This window comes from Rhipicephalus microplus, chromosome 6 (genome assembly GCF_043290135.1).
Source record: "Rhipicephalus microplus isolate Deutch F79 chromosome 6, USDA_Rmic, whole genome shotgun sequence".
NCBI classification, from domain to species: Eukaryota; Metazoa; Arthropoda; class Arachnida; order Ixodida; family Ixodidae; genus Rhipicephalus; species Rhipicephalus microplus.
This window is the reverse complement of record NC_134705.1, coordinates 108090751-108110688: the sequence shown is the minus strand read 5'-3', so window position 1 is coordinate 108110688 and position 19938 is coordinate 108090751. Positions and strand designations below refer to the sequence as shown.

General features: G+C 41.4%; 1 long non-coding RNA gene across 1 annotated transcript; it reads right to left on the bottom strand.

The window, feature by feature from the left end:
- Nucleotides 1-8025: 8025 nt before the first annotated feature.
- On the bottom strand, nt 8026-18136 carry LOC142764854 (uncharacterized). The gene is made up of 3 exons (XR_012883927.1): nt 17966-18136; nt 15494-15541; nt 8026-8064 (listed from the first exon to the last, which is right to left on the bottom strand). It is a non-coding gene; the product is annotated as an uncharacterized LOC142764854 (long non-coding RNA).
- Between the last annotated feature and the right edge of the window lie 1802 nt (nt 18137-19938).

Sequence of the window (19938 nt, the reverse complement as noted above, 5' to 3'; positions counted from 1 at the left end):
TTCGCTACGGCCTCAGTTTTCGCAGGGTCTGGGCTGACGCCTTCTGCACTGATGACATGACTGAGAAAAAGGAGCTCACGGAAGCAAAAAACAACATTTCTGCGGTTTATCGTCACGTCCGCTGACTTGATCACAGTGAGCACGGACCAGAGCCTTTCCAAATTTTGCTCGAAGGTAGCAGAGAAGACTACAACATCGTCGAGATACACCAGGCATAACTGCCATTTAAGATCACAAAGCACTGTGTCCATCATGCATTGGAATGTGGCGGGTGCTGTACAAAGGCCAAAAGAAAGTACCTTGAACTCATATAAACTGTCCGGTGTTGCAAACGCTGTCTTTTCACGATCTATTTCGTCAACTTCTATCTGCCAATATCAACCAACAGGATCCAGTGAGGAAAAATACCAGGCATTTCGCAGCCTATCCAGAGTGCTATCATTTCTTAGAAAGAAAATAAACATCCCGTTTGGTGACGGCGTTGAGCTTCCGGTAACCAAAACAGGAGCGTCACATTTTGTCTATTTTTTTCACAAGAACGACAGGCGACGGCCATGAACCTAATGAAGGCTGGATTACGTCCTCTTTGAATATTTCTTTAACCTGCTTAGAAATAGCCTCTCTTTCGCTTGGTGACACTCGGTAGGGATGCTGGAATATTGGCTTTACTGACTCGTCCACAATGATGCGAAGTTTGGCAATAGGAGTGCGTCGAACTTTAGATGACAACGAGAAACATTCGGCGAATTTCCTTACAAGACTCTCTATTTGCTCTTTTTGGCTTGGTAGTAGCCCTGGCTCAATGTCGATGGCTGCAAGAAGAGACTCTACATCTTGGAAATTAAACTCACTGGTTTCGAAAGTGTGCAGGTCCATAACCTGGACGAAATCATTCAGACTGGCGATGAAGATTCGCTTTGCTAAGTGCTGCACCTCGTTTCCACAGTTTGTAAGTAGAACATTGGTACATCCGTCACGTAACTTAACAAGGTCTCGTGCTTTGCACACCCTTTTTAAAGTATTAAAGCAGTGTTGTTGTCAGCAAATCCTTCGTATTCACTGAATGCTTTGTTGGTTAACACGACAGGTATGCTCAATCTTGGCGGCACCATGACGCCATCATCTGCAATACAAAGGTCATATCGTTTTGTTCAGTTTTAAAAGTAGAAATCGCGTGCCTTGTTGAAAATGAGACGAAATATTCTCGCAAATTAATCACAGTACCAATAGCTCGTAAGAAATCTACGCCGATAATCAAGTTTTCTTGAGCATTCCGGCAGCACAATAAAACTGGCGATGTACGTGAAACCCCGTATTCCAATTCTTGCTGTGCATATTGTAGTAGGATCGATAAAGTGCCCTCCTCCTGTGCGAACTTGTGGTCCCTTCCAAGGAGTCACCACTTCAGTATTTTAGAAAGTTCGCTAATTATCACTGAATAATCTGGGCCTGTATCTACCAGTCCAATGACTTCATAGCCGTCAACGAACACACGTTAATCGGAAGCAGCGTCACTATCGAAGCCCTGGTTTCCGAGTCAGTCGTCGTTCAGAGTCAGCAATGGAGGTTTTTCTCCATTAGCGTCGACAGTGGCCTTGCCTCCACAAGTCACTGACTCTAGTTTCTCGACGTGGGCTTGGGAAACGAGATATTGGGGAGCTTTCTGAAGGTTGGGGGTTAGGCGACCTATACCTTCCCGCTGTCATTGCACGAAGTTGATGTCGTTGGAAGCCACTTGAGCTTTGATGACCTGACAGGTATTCTTCGAATTTGAAGGACGTTCACCATTTCGTGGTCGAGGTGCATTGACAGGAAAACCTCGTGGTCCTGCCTGGCGGTAGCGGCACGTTTGGTAGAGGTTACCAGCCTCCCCACATGGTAACAAAGCGGTATCCTGTCGGAAGTGCGCCAGACATCGCTCTTCCTGAGTCTTTTCTCTGGCGTTGGCTGCAGGGTGCTAGGTGACATCGGGTACTGCATAGGTGTAGCCACCACGACATCCGCACGTCCTGCAGATCCTCGCAGTTGCACATCGGCATATGACATTCTCGTCTGCTGTTGTAGTGGCAGTTCTGGCTGTGCGTTGCTCGAGGGTTCGCGTTCCATCAGCCTGACCTCCTCATGGATCACATCGGCCAGAGATGAAAGCATTGGAGCGTTCCGGTCAAGGCGCTGCTTGTGGAGCTTTTATCGCACAATAGACCGCACCAGCTCGCGTAGTGCTTTTATGGCGTTACCGAAGGCTGGTGGTATGGTGTCCAAGTAAGTGATGATCACCTCCCTGTTGTATAACTTTGCTCGCTGTTGCAGAGTCCTTTCCATAGTACTCGTCTTGGAACGAAACTCGGCGACGGTGCGCGACGGGCTTCGAATTAGTCCGGCAAAGAGTTCTTGCTTCACGCCTCGCATCAAATGACGCAGCTTCCTGTCTTCACTCATATTTGAATCCGCTCGGCGGAATAGGCGAGACGTGTCTTCCACATACATCGCGACACTTTCGTTATTTCGCGGATGTCTTGTCTGGAGCACAGCTTCAGATCTCTCTTTGTGGTCTGTGTTCGGGAAAGCCGCGAGCAGCTCCCGTCGAAAGTCATCCCACGACTGGAAGGTAGCTTCGTGGTTTCCATACCACGTCGTGCGCCATCTTCCAGCATGAATCAAACACTTCCAAGTTTGCGCTCTTCCCCTTATTCGTTAGCCTTTGTGACGCGTTCAAAGTGTTCAAGCCAGTACTCTGCGTCCTCGGTGCTTTCCCCGTGGAAAGGCTTTGGTAGCATTGGCTGATTCACTAAAATGTTGGGTGGACTCACCTGAGCTTTCAAGTCGATTGCGTACCCGTTCACAGCCGTTGAGGTTCTAAGGGAAGTCGATAAAGGTGAAAATTCAGGACCCTCATCACTCAGGCGTTGACTGCAGCGCTGATGATGATGGCGTCAGCTCGTTGGGTCCGAATTGCTGTGGTTCTGAATTGTGCTCCATCACTCGAGAGGGGATAGGCATCGCACCCAGCACTTCCACCAGACTTGTAAACCACGGTTAAAGGAACACTTTTACTAGACTAACGTAGGCAGGGTGAACTTGTGCCCGAGAATACCAACAGAGCTAGAAGGAAATTCTCCTAGTTGTCTCGAGGATTCTCTTCCGCCTCTTCCTCCACGTTTTTCTTTTCTTTCCAACACGAGTGGCGCACAGCTGGGCCCCGGAGGCTCGTGCGTCGCAATACATCCAGAGGGCACATGTATCGGCTAGCACGCATAACTTAAAGTCACATTGTGTCAATATGGGTCGCCATGAAAAGGGTCGGCCATCCATGGCTCAACAAGAAAGATGTGCCTGGCAAAGCTTGGTGTCAACATTTCGCTACTCTCACCTGAGACAGCTGCAGACACTCTAAACTCTGGCGCCAGGGTAAATCCCAGCGCATCACCACGTAGACCAGGGATGGGTGCTGATAGACTGGCGTGAGTTCGGCTGACTCGAGTGGTCATGAATACAGGCTGCTTTATCAAAATTCAACTGGGTTTGGGACCCTTAACCAGCTCATCCACAAAACGATTGACCGCACATCCACCCGTAATAAAGCCGATGATGATGATCCTTGGAAGTTCGGCACCTACACACTCAGGAGGGCGGCCAAGATTCGGCAGGATTATTGAATTTTCAATAATATTCTGAAGCAGCAAAAGTAGGCTAGAGATAACATTTTAAAGTAACGTTCATTATTAGGACTCCAATTTTAGCTTGCCGAAGTTTTTGTAACCACCCAGTAACCGCAGATTTTTTGATTAACAAGACAAACTAAAGAATTATTAGCAGTTGATACTACTACCGAACCTATTTCAGTCACATAGAATGGCCGACGTATCCGCAGACCACGCTGTCGCAATAGATTTCAATACTTTGTTTTCTGTGGGAGAAAAAAAACACCAGCAGATTACAAGAAGTTTTCGATGGTTTCGTATTTGTTGAATAAGTAGCTAACAGGGAAGATTGTCAAAATCGCACTGTGCATGTAAAAATTAGGATTTACGATGCTGAGAGAAGTCCTGTAACTGTGCACAACTTCTTTTTATTCAAAATCCGTCCTGATGATGTACACGCCATCACTGCTTTGTATTGTTTCATCCTCACACCGCTGGTTTCTTGGAGGGCGTGCTAACTTGCGCACGCAGTTTTAAAAGGTGTCTGTCTTGAGTCAATATGAATATGCCAACTTAATGAGAGCTGTATAGTTTTCTCATTCACTACAAGCATGACAGTGTGCCACGCTGTTATAATTTAAAACAAGATTCTTCGAGCTTTCTTACTCAATATACGGATGCAGTTTTAAAATGTGTTTAAGGTGCTGGCTTGGCAAGCATTAAGCTTGCCCTTCAAAATGTTGTGCATGTGTGAAACAACGACCTTACGGTAATTATTTATATAGTTTTCCTGTTGTTCAGCGCTACCTGGTTGACTTTTGATATATGTTATTTTTTGCAATAGCAATTATATAGACTGTTTTTCGGTACATTTTTTACCGTCGTCTCCGCCAGCGCAACCATTCATCGTATATATATATATATATATATATATATATATATATATATATATATATATATATATATATATATATATATATATATATATATATATATATATATATATATATATATATATATATATATATATATATATATATGTATATGTATATATATATATATATATATCTATATATATATATATGAAAGCTTTACCATGAAAAAACAAGCACCCCGTGCCCAACTCATCAAGATGCCCCGAGGAGCGCTTATTTCCCACACGTACTATGCCTCGCGATTGGGGTGAGGTCGGGTACTAAGATGCTAGTGCACACACCTTGATCTTTCGCTGGAGCGAGTCGTGTGTCTTCGGCTTTTACAAGTGCGTAAGTTGCAGGGCCCACAAAGGTGAGCTAAATTGCTGTGCAGGCTTCGTTTGCGAAAGTAGCGCGCTTTTCATTGACATCAACGTTTAAAAACTGGGACACTTGCTAGTTTGAACTCATCACTACTGGTGATTATGTTTCGTGCGTCATTTGCGTTTTAATATTGCGTTAAGTGCTGAGCGGTACACTTTCTTAGTTTGGTCTCGCCATGAGTAGGTTGTTTACGTTCGTCATTTGTGCGTGAGCAGCACGCTGCATGTTTCAGCCTGCTTGTCATTCTGAGCATTGCATGCCGATTTGTTGCTATTGCATTCATTGCGTTACCCTTGCGGCAAAACTGTGACTTTTTTCTTAACATTTACTACCCGTGTGTGGATATACATATTTAATGTTGAGGCATCGGCGCCTTTTTATTGCGTTGTTTTACGTGACAATACAGGGGTTGTCTTTTTCCAGTTTGTGGTCGTCATTGGCGGCAGTTACAGATTCTAAGACATCTCCAGTCCCGCAGTCACTTGTGCGCTCAGCAGTAATGAAAAATGAGAATATAGTCGCTCTCAATCTCACACAGTATTTTTCGCAGAGACAAGTCAGTGTATCTATTGCTATTAAAATATGTAGAGAAAGTATTCTTAAGATATGGTCCACCATATCTCTCACTGAATAACAGGAGTGCAAAATTGAAACTTTCAACGCCAATACCAAGAATATTTGAAAATTTCAATACACCAAACAAGCAATCTTATTGGACAATTACTGCGGCTTGATATCAAGTGTTTTAGAGCTTCTCAGTTGATCTAAGTAAGGACATAGGAGAAGGTATTCGGACCAATGTAGCTACGTTTTATAATCAGAACCAATATACGGAAATGGTTCCAGTCAACGCGAAAAATACCGAAATTGCACGAATAGATAGGTTAGAAAACTTCAATGACTTAACTTATAGGCCCATTTCAGGCCTATGTTGGTGGTGTAACGTGGTCGTCACACTGATAGAAACAGCGATGGCGTGTTTTATAAACTTCATTTGTCCGAACATCTGGCCGCGTAATAAACACTCGAAATACAGCAACTGCTGTACACTGATACGAAATAACACAGCGTTGACTGTCGATAATCTGACAGATGGTGATGCGCACCTGCCTTTATACGTGTGCCGTCGAGTATTCTAGCGTTGTCACTAGTGGTTGCGTAAGTTACTCATGAATCTCTAAAGAAGGCGTTGTGCGCATAATTGCATCGGAAGCATTAAAAAACTGTGCAAATTGCCTTGCTCGTTAGACTAGGTGACAGTGCATCACATGGTAGGCATGGTAAGTTTCTTATGCAAGTTTATGTCAAACCTGGCCGATAAAACAACCTTGCTTTGAAATATTTTATAAAAACAAACAACTTTCTAATCCAAGGATATCACGCGCGTTAATCTGCAGTTGTCTTTAAGCAGCTCAACAAAACACCTCTGCTGGCTATCTATGACCAGTTCAGCGAAACAAAAATATCTAGATCTAGGTGCTTACCAGCACTCAAGAAAGGCGAAGTCGTTGGAGTCAAGGACAAGTCACGGACCCGGAAGGCGCAAGTGGTGAGAGAAGTGGTTTTTCCCCGGTAGCTACGGAAGATGCCAAAATGTTACTACGTATCGTCACCTACTGAGGACACAGGAGCAGTTCAGTGAGGAACAAGGAGGGGGGGGGGTGCGTCCTCATCGAGTGATGATAGTTATAGTCCAACGGAGCCAAAACTGCTCCAATGAGCATAGTGAGAAACGTCAAATCCCACGTAACAGATCGCCCGTGGACCAGGCACTGGCACAATCTCTGGTGACTGAGCCAGCCATACCTACTCAACTACGCAGATTCACGCGGCAGGCACGACCATCAGATCGACAATGCTGATAGTAACTTGAGTCATGCAACTCAGTTATTTTCATTGAATATTGAGAGATGTATCGAGCAATGCTTGCAGTCCACGTGTGCGCATGCGCTACCACAAGTAAATGTAACCATAGAGAGTGACCACACGTAATCATCAGAAAGCCCGCAAAATGTGTAAAGAAGCTGTGTGACGAAATGCGAGCGCACTGCTATAGTGCTGCTACAGGCTTTCTTTACATCTCGGAAAAAATAAGAGCGCTAGACGTATCGTACAGGAAACGATTCAGTCGGTGGTTTCTGAAAGTGCTCTACATCGAAGTGTTGATATTTTGCGTTTCCAGCCCCCAAATAAAAATAGGTAATTAAAGATAATAAATACTTAGTAAGAGGAGAAATAAAAAAAATAGCCCGAGTACCTAGAAGGTAGTGCAAGTAGCACGCGTTTGGTTTTATTCGACACTGAAGTGTCTTTCATTTTCAAATAATTGGCTCAAGTTATGTGAGACACCCTGTATATGTGCCCTCTTAATAAACATATTTTATTACTGGCACCTCGTCAGAGTTCTGATAAGCTTAGCTGGCCTATTGTCTTTTGCTGGGATGATAATAATAATGTCTTATATGTAAAGCTGACACCAACTCCGGGGGTTTCATCAAAGTGTCTGTAGCCCTCTTCATTTTTAGTGCACGAGTAGTGAGCACTGGGATTGTCCCAATGTTCGTGATGCAGACCCACCTAGAAGGAGTATAGTAAATTTTTCACGGCGTAAAAGAGGAGCCATTTGCTAAACAGCTTCCTTATTAAAATATAAGAGTCTGAAGAGGAGAAAAGCGGCGGACACAATATCACACAAAAAGGTTCCGTTCGCATCCCAGACTCTGAGCAGACGTTTGCAACGACAGCGCACTTGCAGCCAACGTAAGCATCACTAAGGCTATGCAAATATGCTGCTGCACACTACTTAAGGCTTCCACGTTCAGTACAACAGTGCACTTTCGTTTGGTTGCTGGAAAGTGGCAAACCTGTTAAACTATTCCCGCCGTCAGACGTCACTTACGCAGTTTTTACGTATTTGTGGTTCATTGGTTGATGTCAGCAGCTTCATAACAGGCGTAACCTAACCACATAACAGACGCCTCGCAAAATAGAAAAGAGCACCGGTTAACTGAGGTACGGTAAGTGAGCTCATATTGTACTGTTTTTCACCAGGACATGAAAGAATCGAAATAAAATGAAATACTTGCCGGGCCTGGACCGTACATGGCACGATGGGCTGCACGTTGCTGGAAATAGTAGGGTAACGAGAAGTTAAGAATAGACGCAAGCTGATACTTTCAACTGAATAGTAAATGTAAAATTGTGCCGGTGTCTCAAGCAATGTGTCCGAAGTTCCTCCCAAAAACGAAAAATGTGATCATTGCTAGGTGATTCAACACTAACTTATGTACCCGCTGGTATCTTAAGATATTGGAGTACGTAATCTATATGTAAAAAGCGAGCATTGACTTCCTTCATGCTAGAAACTCCTTGCAACTTTCATATAGAAAGGGTATTTTCTTTTTTATTGAGAAGTGACAAAAATTCACTTCATTTTTAGATTCCCAATAAAACAAAGAAAATCGCTACTGCCATTTTCATTTTAGACTCCTAGAATGAGGGTGTGTCTTTAGATCATAAACCAATTTCGTTATGTGTGTGCTGGTGGCTTTTGACACTATTGCACAAACGGCACACACAGGTTAACGAACCCGGAGGAACCTCACTCCTGTGACGCTGCCTTCTAGAGTGAGGTCATTTTGATCAGTGGCTTCTTGCGCTTATCAATTATTTGGTTTCTGTTTCGCTGTTGAATACAGTTGAAGCAATAATTATCTGAGAACACATTTCTGATTCAAAATCTTCCATGGCATTTCGCATGCATAACGATTCCCCTGATTGAAGTGGGTGAATTCTTCTAGCACTGGTGATTTCCTTCCCATGTAATGATTCCATCATTTTTTGATGCTTGCTAATATGGAAAAAGTATTTTAGAGTATACGAAGCAAATATATTATCTTCATTATTTTTGATCATTTTGCGCCACGTCTTTAAACACCCTGTATAAAAAAACTCAACAATGATGACTAATACCCGTGACACACGGGACAAAGTACACTACCTTGAAGTAAATCGATTCTCTTTTATCGGCAAAAAAGACCAGTTACAGAAAGGAGTTGCGCCGAAGTCACTGGGCACCAGGCGCTGCAATTGCCGCAGCCAAAGTGGTGCTATAGACGTTATGCGGGCGTTAAAGAGAACTCCTTTCCGGGCCAAAAACAAGATTCAGGATCTGCTTAACCTAAACGGAATATTGCCGGAAAGTAGTTATTTCTTTGTCGTGTGTCACTGCACCTGAATGCTTTTGCGGAAGATGCTTTCTTGTCTAATTGACTTTAGGGCGCCCGTGTGTGATTGCACCGCTAGAAACAGTCTAAAAAAGTTCACCTTCATCAACGCGCAAAATTCAGCTTGCACTCACACTTAGCATGGTTTACCCTGTGACTGAGAAGAATGTAAACAATTTTGTTTATTTATGCTTCCAGATGTTACATTATTGGGACTCCACTAGCATTTTGTTGCTATGAAGTGAAGTTTCTATTGAACAAGCAAAACAAGAAAAATATAACCAGGGCAGCCCTAATTTTCAATTTTCGCTGATTTTGAAATCGTTCAGCTGTCAAACGTGAATCACTAAGTCGGAACACCTCAAGCCACTTCCGAATTTATATAGTGCACAAACATGGAGTACACAAACTATAGTGCACAAACTCAAGGTGCAAAAAAATAAAAATCTTTTCGTTCAGGGTGGCCTAGAAAGCTTACGGTAAATCTCGAGTGAATCCCAAAAGAATGTCACCATAACGTATCAATGATAAGGCGTTTCCATCGACTGGATACGAAAGCAGAATGGCAGCCTGTAATAGTGTGTTTGCAAGACTTTCCAGAAACGAAGCATATACTGATAAACGGAAGAAAACTGGAGCTCGAATAGTATTGTGAAGAATGATTACTAAATATCAACGCTAAAGAAAGTTACTTCCGTCTGGCACAGCTAAAATGCCGACGTAGAACAAAGCAAAGAATTGAACCTGACACACGCTAAACAAAATATCGATAACAATATGTAATTTTGGAATGAGGTGCAACACAAGCGGGTAAAAGTGACTGGCTGCAAGAACAGCACACCAAACAGTCGAAACCCTGACGTAATGTGTATGCTGCGAACCCACTTCGCCTACGTGATTTCAAGGCGTGCAGTGTTATGGATCAAACCGAGTCCCTCGAAATACTACTGCTGCAGTACGATGCTCACATCACCTTCACATCTGAGATATGATTTTATGAACAGGTGCCGATATTTCAATGGCGCCAATATTTTGCTGCCCTTCTACACGATTTTTGTAGCACAGGCAATCAATGGAGGGTGATGTGGCCGTTCTGGTACAACACAAATTTTATGCTGTCTTCTTGGGGGACGTAACAGAACTTCCGCGCATTTGTGTTAAAGTAACTTTGTTGGGCCACTCATTCACCAAATGCGCATAATATAGACCACCTAACTCAACTCTTAAATAAATATGGAAATAATTGGCACACTTGCCTGAATATTAGGTGAATAATGTTACCGTCTTTCTCCAATTATTTTTTGGATTGGCGACTTCCATCTGCCTGCAGTGGAATGTAAACGTTTTGAAGCCGTTAAAGCCAATGTCAGCATTGCAGATGCGTTTTTTGACAACTTGACCACACATAATTTGGTACAATTGGTTCGTGAACCAATGTTATATCAAGGTACTGCTGAACATATTTTATATTTGGCATTTGCTTCTCAAGGTGTCAGTAAATCCATTGTTGTAAATGACCAATGACTGTATGGTCACTACCTTGTTTCACTTTCTATTCTTTGGTACCACTTTCAAAACCTGCAAGCTGGACATTTCTTTATGTGAAAAAATATACGCGTGCCAATGAAACAATGACATTATCAACCACACAGAAACTTGTTTAATAGATTTTGTTGGTCCCGATGTTTGCAGATTGTGGGAACAATTTGAACACATATAGTTCTACCATACCTATCGGGAAAACTACCATGGAGCATACTGTAAAACTTGGTGGGCGTAGTGGAAATAGTAGTGGGTAAGTGGAAGGTATAGCGCATATTGCGGGCATAGTGAAAATAAGGTGATATGCCTGGACGTACTGAGTGGCATGGTGTACAGAAGATGGGTGAAGGGGAAACGATGATGGGAAGTACCGGTAGATAGTGAGCAATCATGGGAGGCTCTGCCCACTATTGCGATAATGCTGGGAAGCACAAAGCACATGGTGGATGGTGCCTATTATGATGGGCCATATGGCGTGCAAAGCTGAAAACCTCTTCTGATCATTCTGATAATGTTGGGAAGCACTGAGCAGATGATAGGTGGTGCTTAATATGGCGGGCCCCATGGTGTATCAAGATGAGAATCTTTGCCCACCATTGCGATAATGCTGGGCAGCAGTAAGCAGATGAAAGGCGGGCTTATAATGGCAGGAACAATATATATTGTACCAAGCTGAGATCTGTACACTATGTGTTCTACCACCATGATTTCCACCAAAGGTTAGGCCTACCGACTGAGCCCGTTCTATAGTGTTATCCTCGCTTCTGGGTTTCACAATACACGATTCCGACGAGTAAGAATGACAATGCAGCACAGCGTTATCATCAATTACCATAAATAAGTTATTTTTATTGGGTACGGCGTCCGCGCAAGAAGCAACAAACATTGATGCGACGCGAGATCGGCACTCCCAGAGAATTCCGTACGTCTCCCCTCACTGACGGCCGCCGGTTGGACTCGCCGGCACTTCTCTGGCTCTTATGCGAAAACACAGACTTGGCAATTCGTATGCTTGCTGAGCAAATATGGTAACATATAGTTACCGGCACACTGGATTTGTTTTTTCCAAACCGTTGTGTAGTTGTTGATTGATTGATTGATATCTGGGTTTTAACGTCATAAAACCACCATATGATTAAGAGAGATGCCGCAGTGGAGGGCTCCGAAAATTTCGACCACATGGTGTTCTTTAACGTGCACCTAAATCTGAGCACACAGGCCTACAACATTACCGTCTTCATCGGAAACGCAGCCGCCGCAGCCGGGATTCGATCCCGTGAGCTGCGGGTGAGCAGCCGAGTACCTTAGCCACTAGACTACCGCGGGAGGGGGGGGGGGCGTTATGTAGTTGTTGCTAACGATAGAGCTACTGCAGTGCGCTGGCACGGCTGCACAATACGTTGCGTGAAAAGCATCCCAATACTCGATGAATTAGTTGAGCGTATCTATGGAATGAGCCCAGACACGTAATATAGCTTGAGCTGATGTCGCCCTTTCCAACGAGCGAGAAACGGCTAATTAAGTTGGCAGAACCCGCCGGTAAACTGTACCTGCTCCCCAGTCTACTTGTTTTTTTTTTCTTGTGGTTGTGAATTGTAACAAAAACATAGTACTGGTGTCATTATTGTAGTGGCAATTGTTACAGGCAGCAGTTGCTCGTGTTTCGTAAAAATCAGCACCTACGCGTTTATTCACTACTAGTATCTTGCTTTTTCTTGTCTCTCTTACATTAAAGTTTTTTTGATGGTTTGAACACTAACATGCCATTCAGTTCGATTGTGTATTCCTGATTGATGTTTTCTTTTGAATATTCAAAATTCTTATCACAATTTGTGCTTGTTTTTTAGAATGTTTTACGTCATTATCTCACTTGTATACTCATCTGATTTTCGTTGCCGTTCTATTCCTGTTGAAATTAATATTAATATTTTCTCATTGTTAATCATGTTACGACTTGTACAATAATTTGCAATTAGTTTATGTTAGAGTTTTTATGAAAATTGTACCAATTAGTGTATCTATTCCTTTTATGCACCCCTTACACAATGCCTTGTCGGGTCTGTAAGGCATTTTGAATATATAAATCAATAAATTGATAAATAAATAAAAAGTATTGTACAAATTTTAGTAGCAGGTGCATCTATCGTTGATGTCGAGTATGCCACACACAAAACTAAAGTTGAATTGTCAGTATATACGTGAACTATCTATTTATTACGCAAGTTTCGGCATGTGGGTATGGCGCACTGGTTAGTGTCTTGAAAGGAAATTCAGGAGGTGTCACGTTCGAACCTCTGTGCATGGAGCGTAGCCGGCTCCCCGATGTTTTTAGTCTACGTAAATGACATTAGCATTGTAGTTAGCACCCACGGACAAATTTGTCTATTTGCTGACGACTGTGTTTTCAGTAGGCATGTGACCTGCATTAGTACCATGGTGATTAGAGTAACTTAGGCAGTGCACCAAATGATGTGGAAATGGGGAATGCTTCTCTATGCAAAGAAATGTGAGTATCTCCCTATAACGCGCAACTAAATCCAGTTACACTATGCGTCCACTTTAGCTCAACCACCTTTACCTAATGTAGTATTCAAATAAGATTTAGGTCTGAATGTTAAAGGGTATACCTAGCCTGTAATTTACACATAAATAACATCTGCTCTTCTGCTTTCCGGGGATTATGCCTTCTCCGCCTAGGGCACAAGACCGCTGCCCCTAATGGTATTTTAATATAATACTTTTCCCTAACTAGGCCAAAACATGAATACGCCTTCATAGTTTGGAATCAACCCACAAAAATTAGCATTCAATATCCAGAAAAAGTTTAAAAAGCAGGACATTTTATCTTTATATAAAATTAGAGTCGACAGACTCCTCTTACTAGTTACTAACTGCAAAAAGTATGTAATTATTAAAAACACAGAGCAAAAAGCCCGCAAGAGTTTCTTTTCGCATAGTTGACCTCGTTAAAAACCACAATATGCGTAATTGTCTTGTCAAGCCGACACATTCGGCACCATTATCCTCATTCTCTACTACCAATAGTTGCAAGTACTGACACTTTTTGGCGCTTCATCTTCCCACGAACGATGGGTGGTTGGAATGAACCGATGCAAGCATTTACCCAAGGTGCCCGATAATTGGTGTTAATACTGTTATTTTTATGCCTTCCTTGAAGATTTCTGATTATACAATGCCTGTAAAAACCTAATTAGATTTTAGGCATAATGTGTATGTCAAGTTGCATAGGTAAATTGTAAACGTTGAGGAATAGGATGTTTCTGATTTATTTTAAAAGGTCTACCACACGTATACGGAACTCTGTTTACGTAGCGCTCGTTCTTCCTCCGCTATCTGTGCTTTTTGCTACACTACCTTTACCTCCTCTTGGACTTAGTGTGGACTTCAGGAGAAGAGGATATAGTACCCCGAAAAATACGGTGAAGTATAGGACAAAAAGGGCAATCAAAGCAAGTTTTAATTTAATATATGAAGTCTCGACCTGCTATGACGCACGGGAATTAGTGTCAGCTACAGACGCAACACGACCTAGAAAAAAGTTACATGCTTGGGATCACTTAACTGGAGATTGCGACCCATAACTTTATGTCCGAAGCAATATTTCTGTGAGTTTCAAACATATTAACTGCTTTTTTACACTGTGAACATTCGATTTAGCCTTTAAAGCAATTTTTCTCAAATCATAAGCTTCAGCTTTCCACACATACCCAAACAGTGCTAACTCTCTACTGAATATTTTTTTGCTGTTTATATGTGAAGAAGTGTGCAGTGAAGTGGAAGTTTTTAAAACTAGACGTAAGTTTTTCTACACTGGCCAATTGTGTGGAAAACAACATTGCCAAATATCAATTTTTCAGTCTTTTCGTGATTGCGTGCCATAGTTTAGAAATATAGCTATAGTTGAAGTTAAATGCACAGGGCTGTGTCCTCACTACTTATATGCCAAGTTGCGTTGAAATTGCACTAATTATTTTGCAGTTATGACTGTTGGCACAACGCACAAAGTTCGGCATATTTTAATTTTGCCAAATTTAATTTTTTTCAATTTCAGCTGTTTTATTGTTGTAAACCTCAAGTTTACCTATGCCCTAAAAATTAAAACTATAGTTATCACTTTTGAGCGTAAACTGTAAAAGGTTTTTTTGAAGGTAAGTACCTAACGTACTTGCCAAAGCAAATATAATAATTATATTATTACTACTATTATTGTGTATTGCAGCATAGAGAACTACAAGATGACTGCATCGCATAAAAGTAATTTGCCGCAAGATATGGGATATGACGACGCTTATTTTATTATTCTAATGAGCCTCTAGAAGTGTGCGAAGAAATAACGAATAAAATTTGCCTGAGAGATTTTTGCTGACTGCACGCAACTGGTCATTCCTTGCTTTCTGCCTACCGCTTCGTTGACCTCAGCGTACATGAACTCCTTTAATCTGTTAAAGTAAAGTCATAATTAAGGTCTACGAAGCAGCTAGCAGTTCAGCCGCAATTTCGGTAGAAAAATGAAAATTTAGCACTTGTAGCTGTACAACGCTTTGACTAAAGCTATAGCTCTAACGCTGTCTTGGTCATTCCTTCTGTGCATTTTTACATAGCTTTATGTTGATAACTGTAACACTTGGCCACATATATTAATAAGAAGCTTTTGTATTTATTTTAGTCTTGTGTGTCCAGGAAGATATGTACCAAGTGAAAGTGATTGTGTATAAGAATATGTTCGGTCACCAAAGGTCACTGTTTCCACAGAACTAAATATTACCTCGGCATATGCTCGAGTGTATCTTCCATGAGTTGGACGACGCCCAAGCTGAAAATGGAATGACATGATAATTAAGTACATCGATAATTTAACAAAAATACGAAGAAGCCGTAATCACTTCACAAATCACAATATTAATCAAAAAGTCATTATCATTGGCTAAGCTAGATACCGCCACACCCTCAAGACTCGAAATGGATTGCAGGTGAAGTGCAAACAATACAAATCATTGCAAGCCTTTTCTATCCTTGCACTGTGGCCTGAATTGTGTGCGAGCGTGACGAGCCACGCCTTCGTTTCAAGATCTTGTATCAGTTGTGACATCCACGTTTCATGTATCAAACTGTAAAATGCGATTATTCTATCTTGGTACAAATATTGTGACATTCTCTTTTATGTCGGAAAAGTACTTCTTGCAAGTTCTTTAGGCCTCGCTAAGCCATCGTCTTCATGCACAAGGTTTGCATTCGTTTGCGTTCTGCTAGTGGGGCTCTCCATCAGCTCCACTGTCCGCTCTCTTGCAAGCTGTTTTTAATTCATCAGCTCTGAGAATCTTTCACAGGCTCCTAAGATTACTCCCCCATACTTGTTCTTGCTGTTTTTCTTACAACAACACAATGTCGCTCGCCACTGCTATCTCATTGCTATGCACTATCAGGAGAGACAGTTACAGCACAGCAAAATCTTCGCTTTATGGTGCCCCGGTAAATTACCAGGGCTCAGTACAAGGGCATCGTACACGAAGAGAAAAGCTGATGGCACCACTACGACAAATAAAGCCAGCTTCTATGCACGAGTGGATCCTTCACTCTAACTCTCTGCTAATAAAATTTGAAAGGAACAAAACATATATGCACCTGCCTACTTATCCTTCATGTGCTCTGCATGTGCAAGTGGGCTTGCTTTTCATCGTCATCAGCGTCGTCGTCTAAGTCATGGCTTATGAAGGCTACTACAGGCAAGAAACTACGGAAAAGCAGAGATCATAGGTTGCTTTGCCCCTAGTTAGGCTAAGTAGTTTGAGAGGTGTCCTATTCGCCTAGAAGGGATGGTAGTGCACTTCACTAATGTGTATGCATCAGTAATATTGTGGTAGTTAAGTGGTGCCAGCACAGTACTGCAATATTCTACAATGCAAAATAAGCTTACAGCTCACCTCGCCAGACTTGCATTTTCAATGGAGGCGAAAATTCTGTAGGCCTACATGCTTAGATTTGGGTGCCCAGTAAAGGACCTCAGTTGGTCGAAATTTCCGGAGTCTTTTTTAATAATGCGGTGGTTTTGGGACGTTAAGCCCCACGTATCAATTATTCATTGACGGACATGATTGTGCTAAATTGCCATTACAAACACCACATACATTATTACAGGTACAGGTAAACGAATTCGAGGCTTTCGTGAGTGTTTCTTCAGGAAGACCTTGTTGTTGTTGTTGTTGTTTCCCTGTAGAAATGGCTCGTACCCAAAGAAGGGGATTGGCCGATAAGCATATCGTTCCTACGCCTATTGATATGTGTACTTACGCCACACTGGCAATAATAAAAACAAAATATTCAAGAGGCCATCACTTATTATTGAAAGCATGAAATCACTCTGACCTCATTACGAATTTGTTAACAGAAAACTATTATCGTCCACAAGAAAATATTTGCATGAATGGTCTAATTTAGGGGAATAAATTGCTTCAGTTCAGTTTCAGTTTCAGTTTCAGTTTATTCACTCATTCAAAATACAAAATTTGTATAATGTAGTATGCAGACGAGGGTCCCAAAGTCAAGCGACTGCAGTGGGACCCTCGGTTAACAATAACAATAAAATATTAATCATAACAGCACGTAAAACACGCAACATAAGCGAAAAGTAAACAGTGAACTTACATAAAATAACATCAAGTAAACAAAAAAGGCAGTTAGAATGTGACACAAGAACAATAGTAATAAGTTATACAAGTAAAACATAATCATGCCATAAAGCAATAATCTAAATTTGCAAAGGCTTACCAATTTCATGCCCAGATACAAACAATCGTTAAGTAATCATCGTTGTTAACCTAGTTATGCAAGATGAAGTTTTTAAATTCACGTTTGAATGCATGAAAAGTTGATGATGATTTTAGTGTATAGGGCAGGTTATTCCACAATTTAATGACCGCGAAGGCGGACGTCATTTTGCCATCATTGGTGTTACATTTAAGTAAAAGGAAGTTGTGACTGTGGGCGAATCTAGAGCTATTGATGTTAGTGAGTAAACTAGGATCGATAAAATCAAACACAAGCTGTTTGTTAAGTTGTTTATATAACAATATGATTAAGTGAAAATCAAATAAGCCAGACACTTCGATTAACACTAAGACTTCGATTAACACTAAAGCATTTGAACACTACGTGCGGAAAAATAGATAAACTATTTCCAATTTTATATATTCAATGCAACTTTTTAAGGATGCTGCCATACTGATAGATGCATACTTACTTTTCGCTTTGCATGGCACACTGACTGTTCCAATAAAAATGCCAGGATTATTACAATGAAGCAAAATAGAAAATAGCTACGTTTTGTGCTCATAGTGTGACTGGAAATTTCAGTTCAAACAGTCGCATTGGAAGTATACTCGTGAGACATGCTAAATATAGTTAGTGAGCACTTAGGAATTTCAATGAGAGACTTGCAGCTGCTTTGTAGGGTGTCTATGATGCCCGTTGATGACTTCGGTGATAACGACAGATGTTTTTACTTCTTGGTTTTTCCTATGTGTAAGTTTCAGTGAGTCACAACATGAAAATAGCCGTGTATGTCATTACCACTCCGCGCAGTTGTCCATCACTCGCGCTTTAGTGACTCCATTATATTGTAAGGGGAAACGCTTAAAAGATAACGCAATACAGCATGAACTTAGCCGTAGTATTCTTTCTGCGCGTACGTGAAATCGTTCTGCAACTGACTGGTTTTTCTGAGCCTTTCCACACGCAAACGTACGATTGTCTGGAATGCTCTTCAGTAGTAGGTTATAGTTGTACTATTAAAATTGCAACCCTGAAATTATGCAGGAACTTATTTTATGTTGCTAAAATTTCACTCATGTGGCTGCAAGGTTCAGGCTTACAATGCTAAAGGTTCGCAGTAGATTACGAAAATCATGTTAAAGGGTTGTGGAAAACTTTTTGAGCTTGATCACAAAAGGCTGCTCATTGTATAGTCGAGGCGCTTGAGAACAGTCGAGCAAGACATTCCAGCGTAGCACATGGCGTAGAGTTTCTGAAAAATTCTCCGTCAGCTGAGGGCCACTTCCTTTTTTTTGACAAATGAAGCTATATTCTAAAAATTATTGCGTGACAGGTGAAGTATCAGCCATTGGATGAATTGAGCATGGCTTGCTCTGTCGTTACTGGGGTCACTACGGTGGCCGCAGTTTTTCCACTATTGCAATGACTAAATAACCACTTATTCGAAGCAAAAAGCTCAAAAAATGCTAATGGTCGAACTTTTTGCAATTTGTCTCTCTAGGACAAAGCAGTTCTATTCATTGTTTCTAGATGAAGTCCACGGCATTCACATGACCACATGTGAATACTCTGAAATGGCCTCTGCACCGAACATGGTAAATATTAAAAGAAATGCCTGTAACTCCTATATATATATATATATATATATATATATATATATATATATATATATATATAAGGGAAAGAAGTGTATACCTAAGGGCTCGTTTTTCCGTGTTTTAACACAATATTAATGAGATATAACAGACAGTAATGCCAAGGAATGTACAGGGGAAGTTATGAAAACCAATGGAATGTAAATGAGAAGAAAAGTGGATGAAAAAATTACCAACTGTGAGCAGGAATCGAACCTACGACCTTCGAATTACGCGTTCGATGCTTCGAAGGTCGTAGGTTCGATTCCTGCTCACAGTTGGTAATTTTTTCATCCACTTTTCTTCTCATTTACATTCCATTGGTTTTCATAACTTCTCCTGTACATTCCTTGGCATTACTGTCTGTTATATCTCATATATATATATATATATATACATATATATATATTTATATATATATATATATATATATATATATACATGTCAAACTTAAAAGTGCGTCTCAAGCAATTGAGTGTGCAGCAATATCCTGAGTTGCGTTTCTACCGTGGCGACATCAAGTGACCACTGCGTTTCACTCTAACTTTGAAAGGGGCTATTGCGAACTGAAGCTCATTTATTTCTCGACGCCTGCGCACTGATGTAAAACATTTATTGTCCCTGTTCACAGTGACACCTCTAGTCTTCTAAACATCACAACAAAGAAACACATCGCGGATGTCAAACTGATGCAAGTACGTGCGGGAAATGAAAACATATTTACGACCGCATATTCTATGCTGCTAAAAAACTGAAGCGTTGACACCACAGGGATAAAAAGGAAACGTGCTAGAAAGCGCAATGAGCA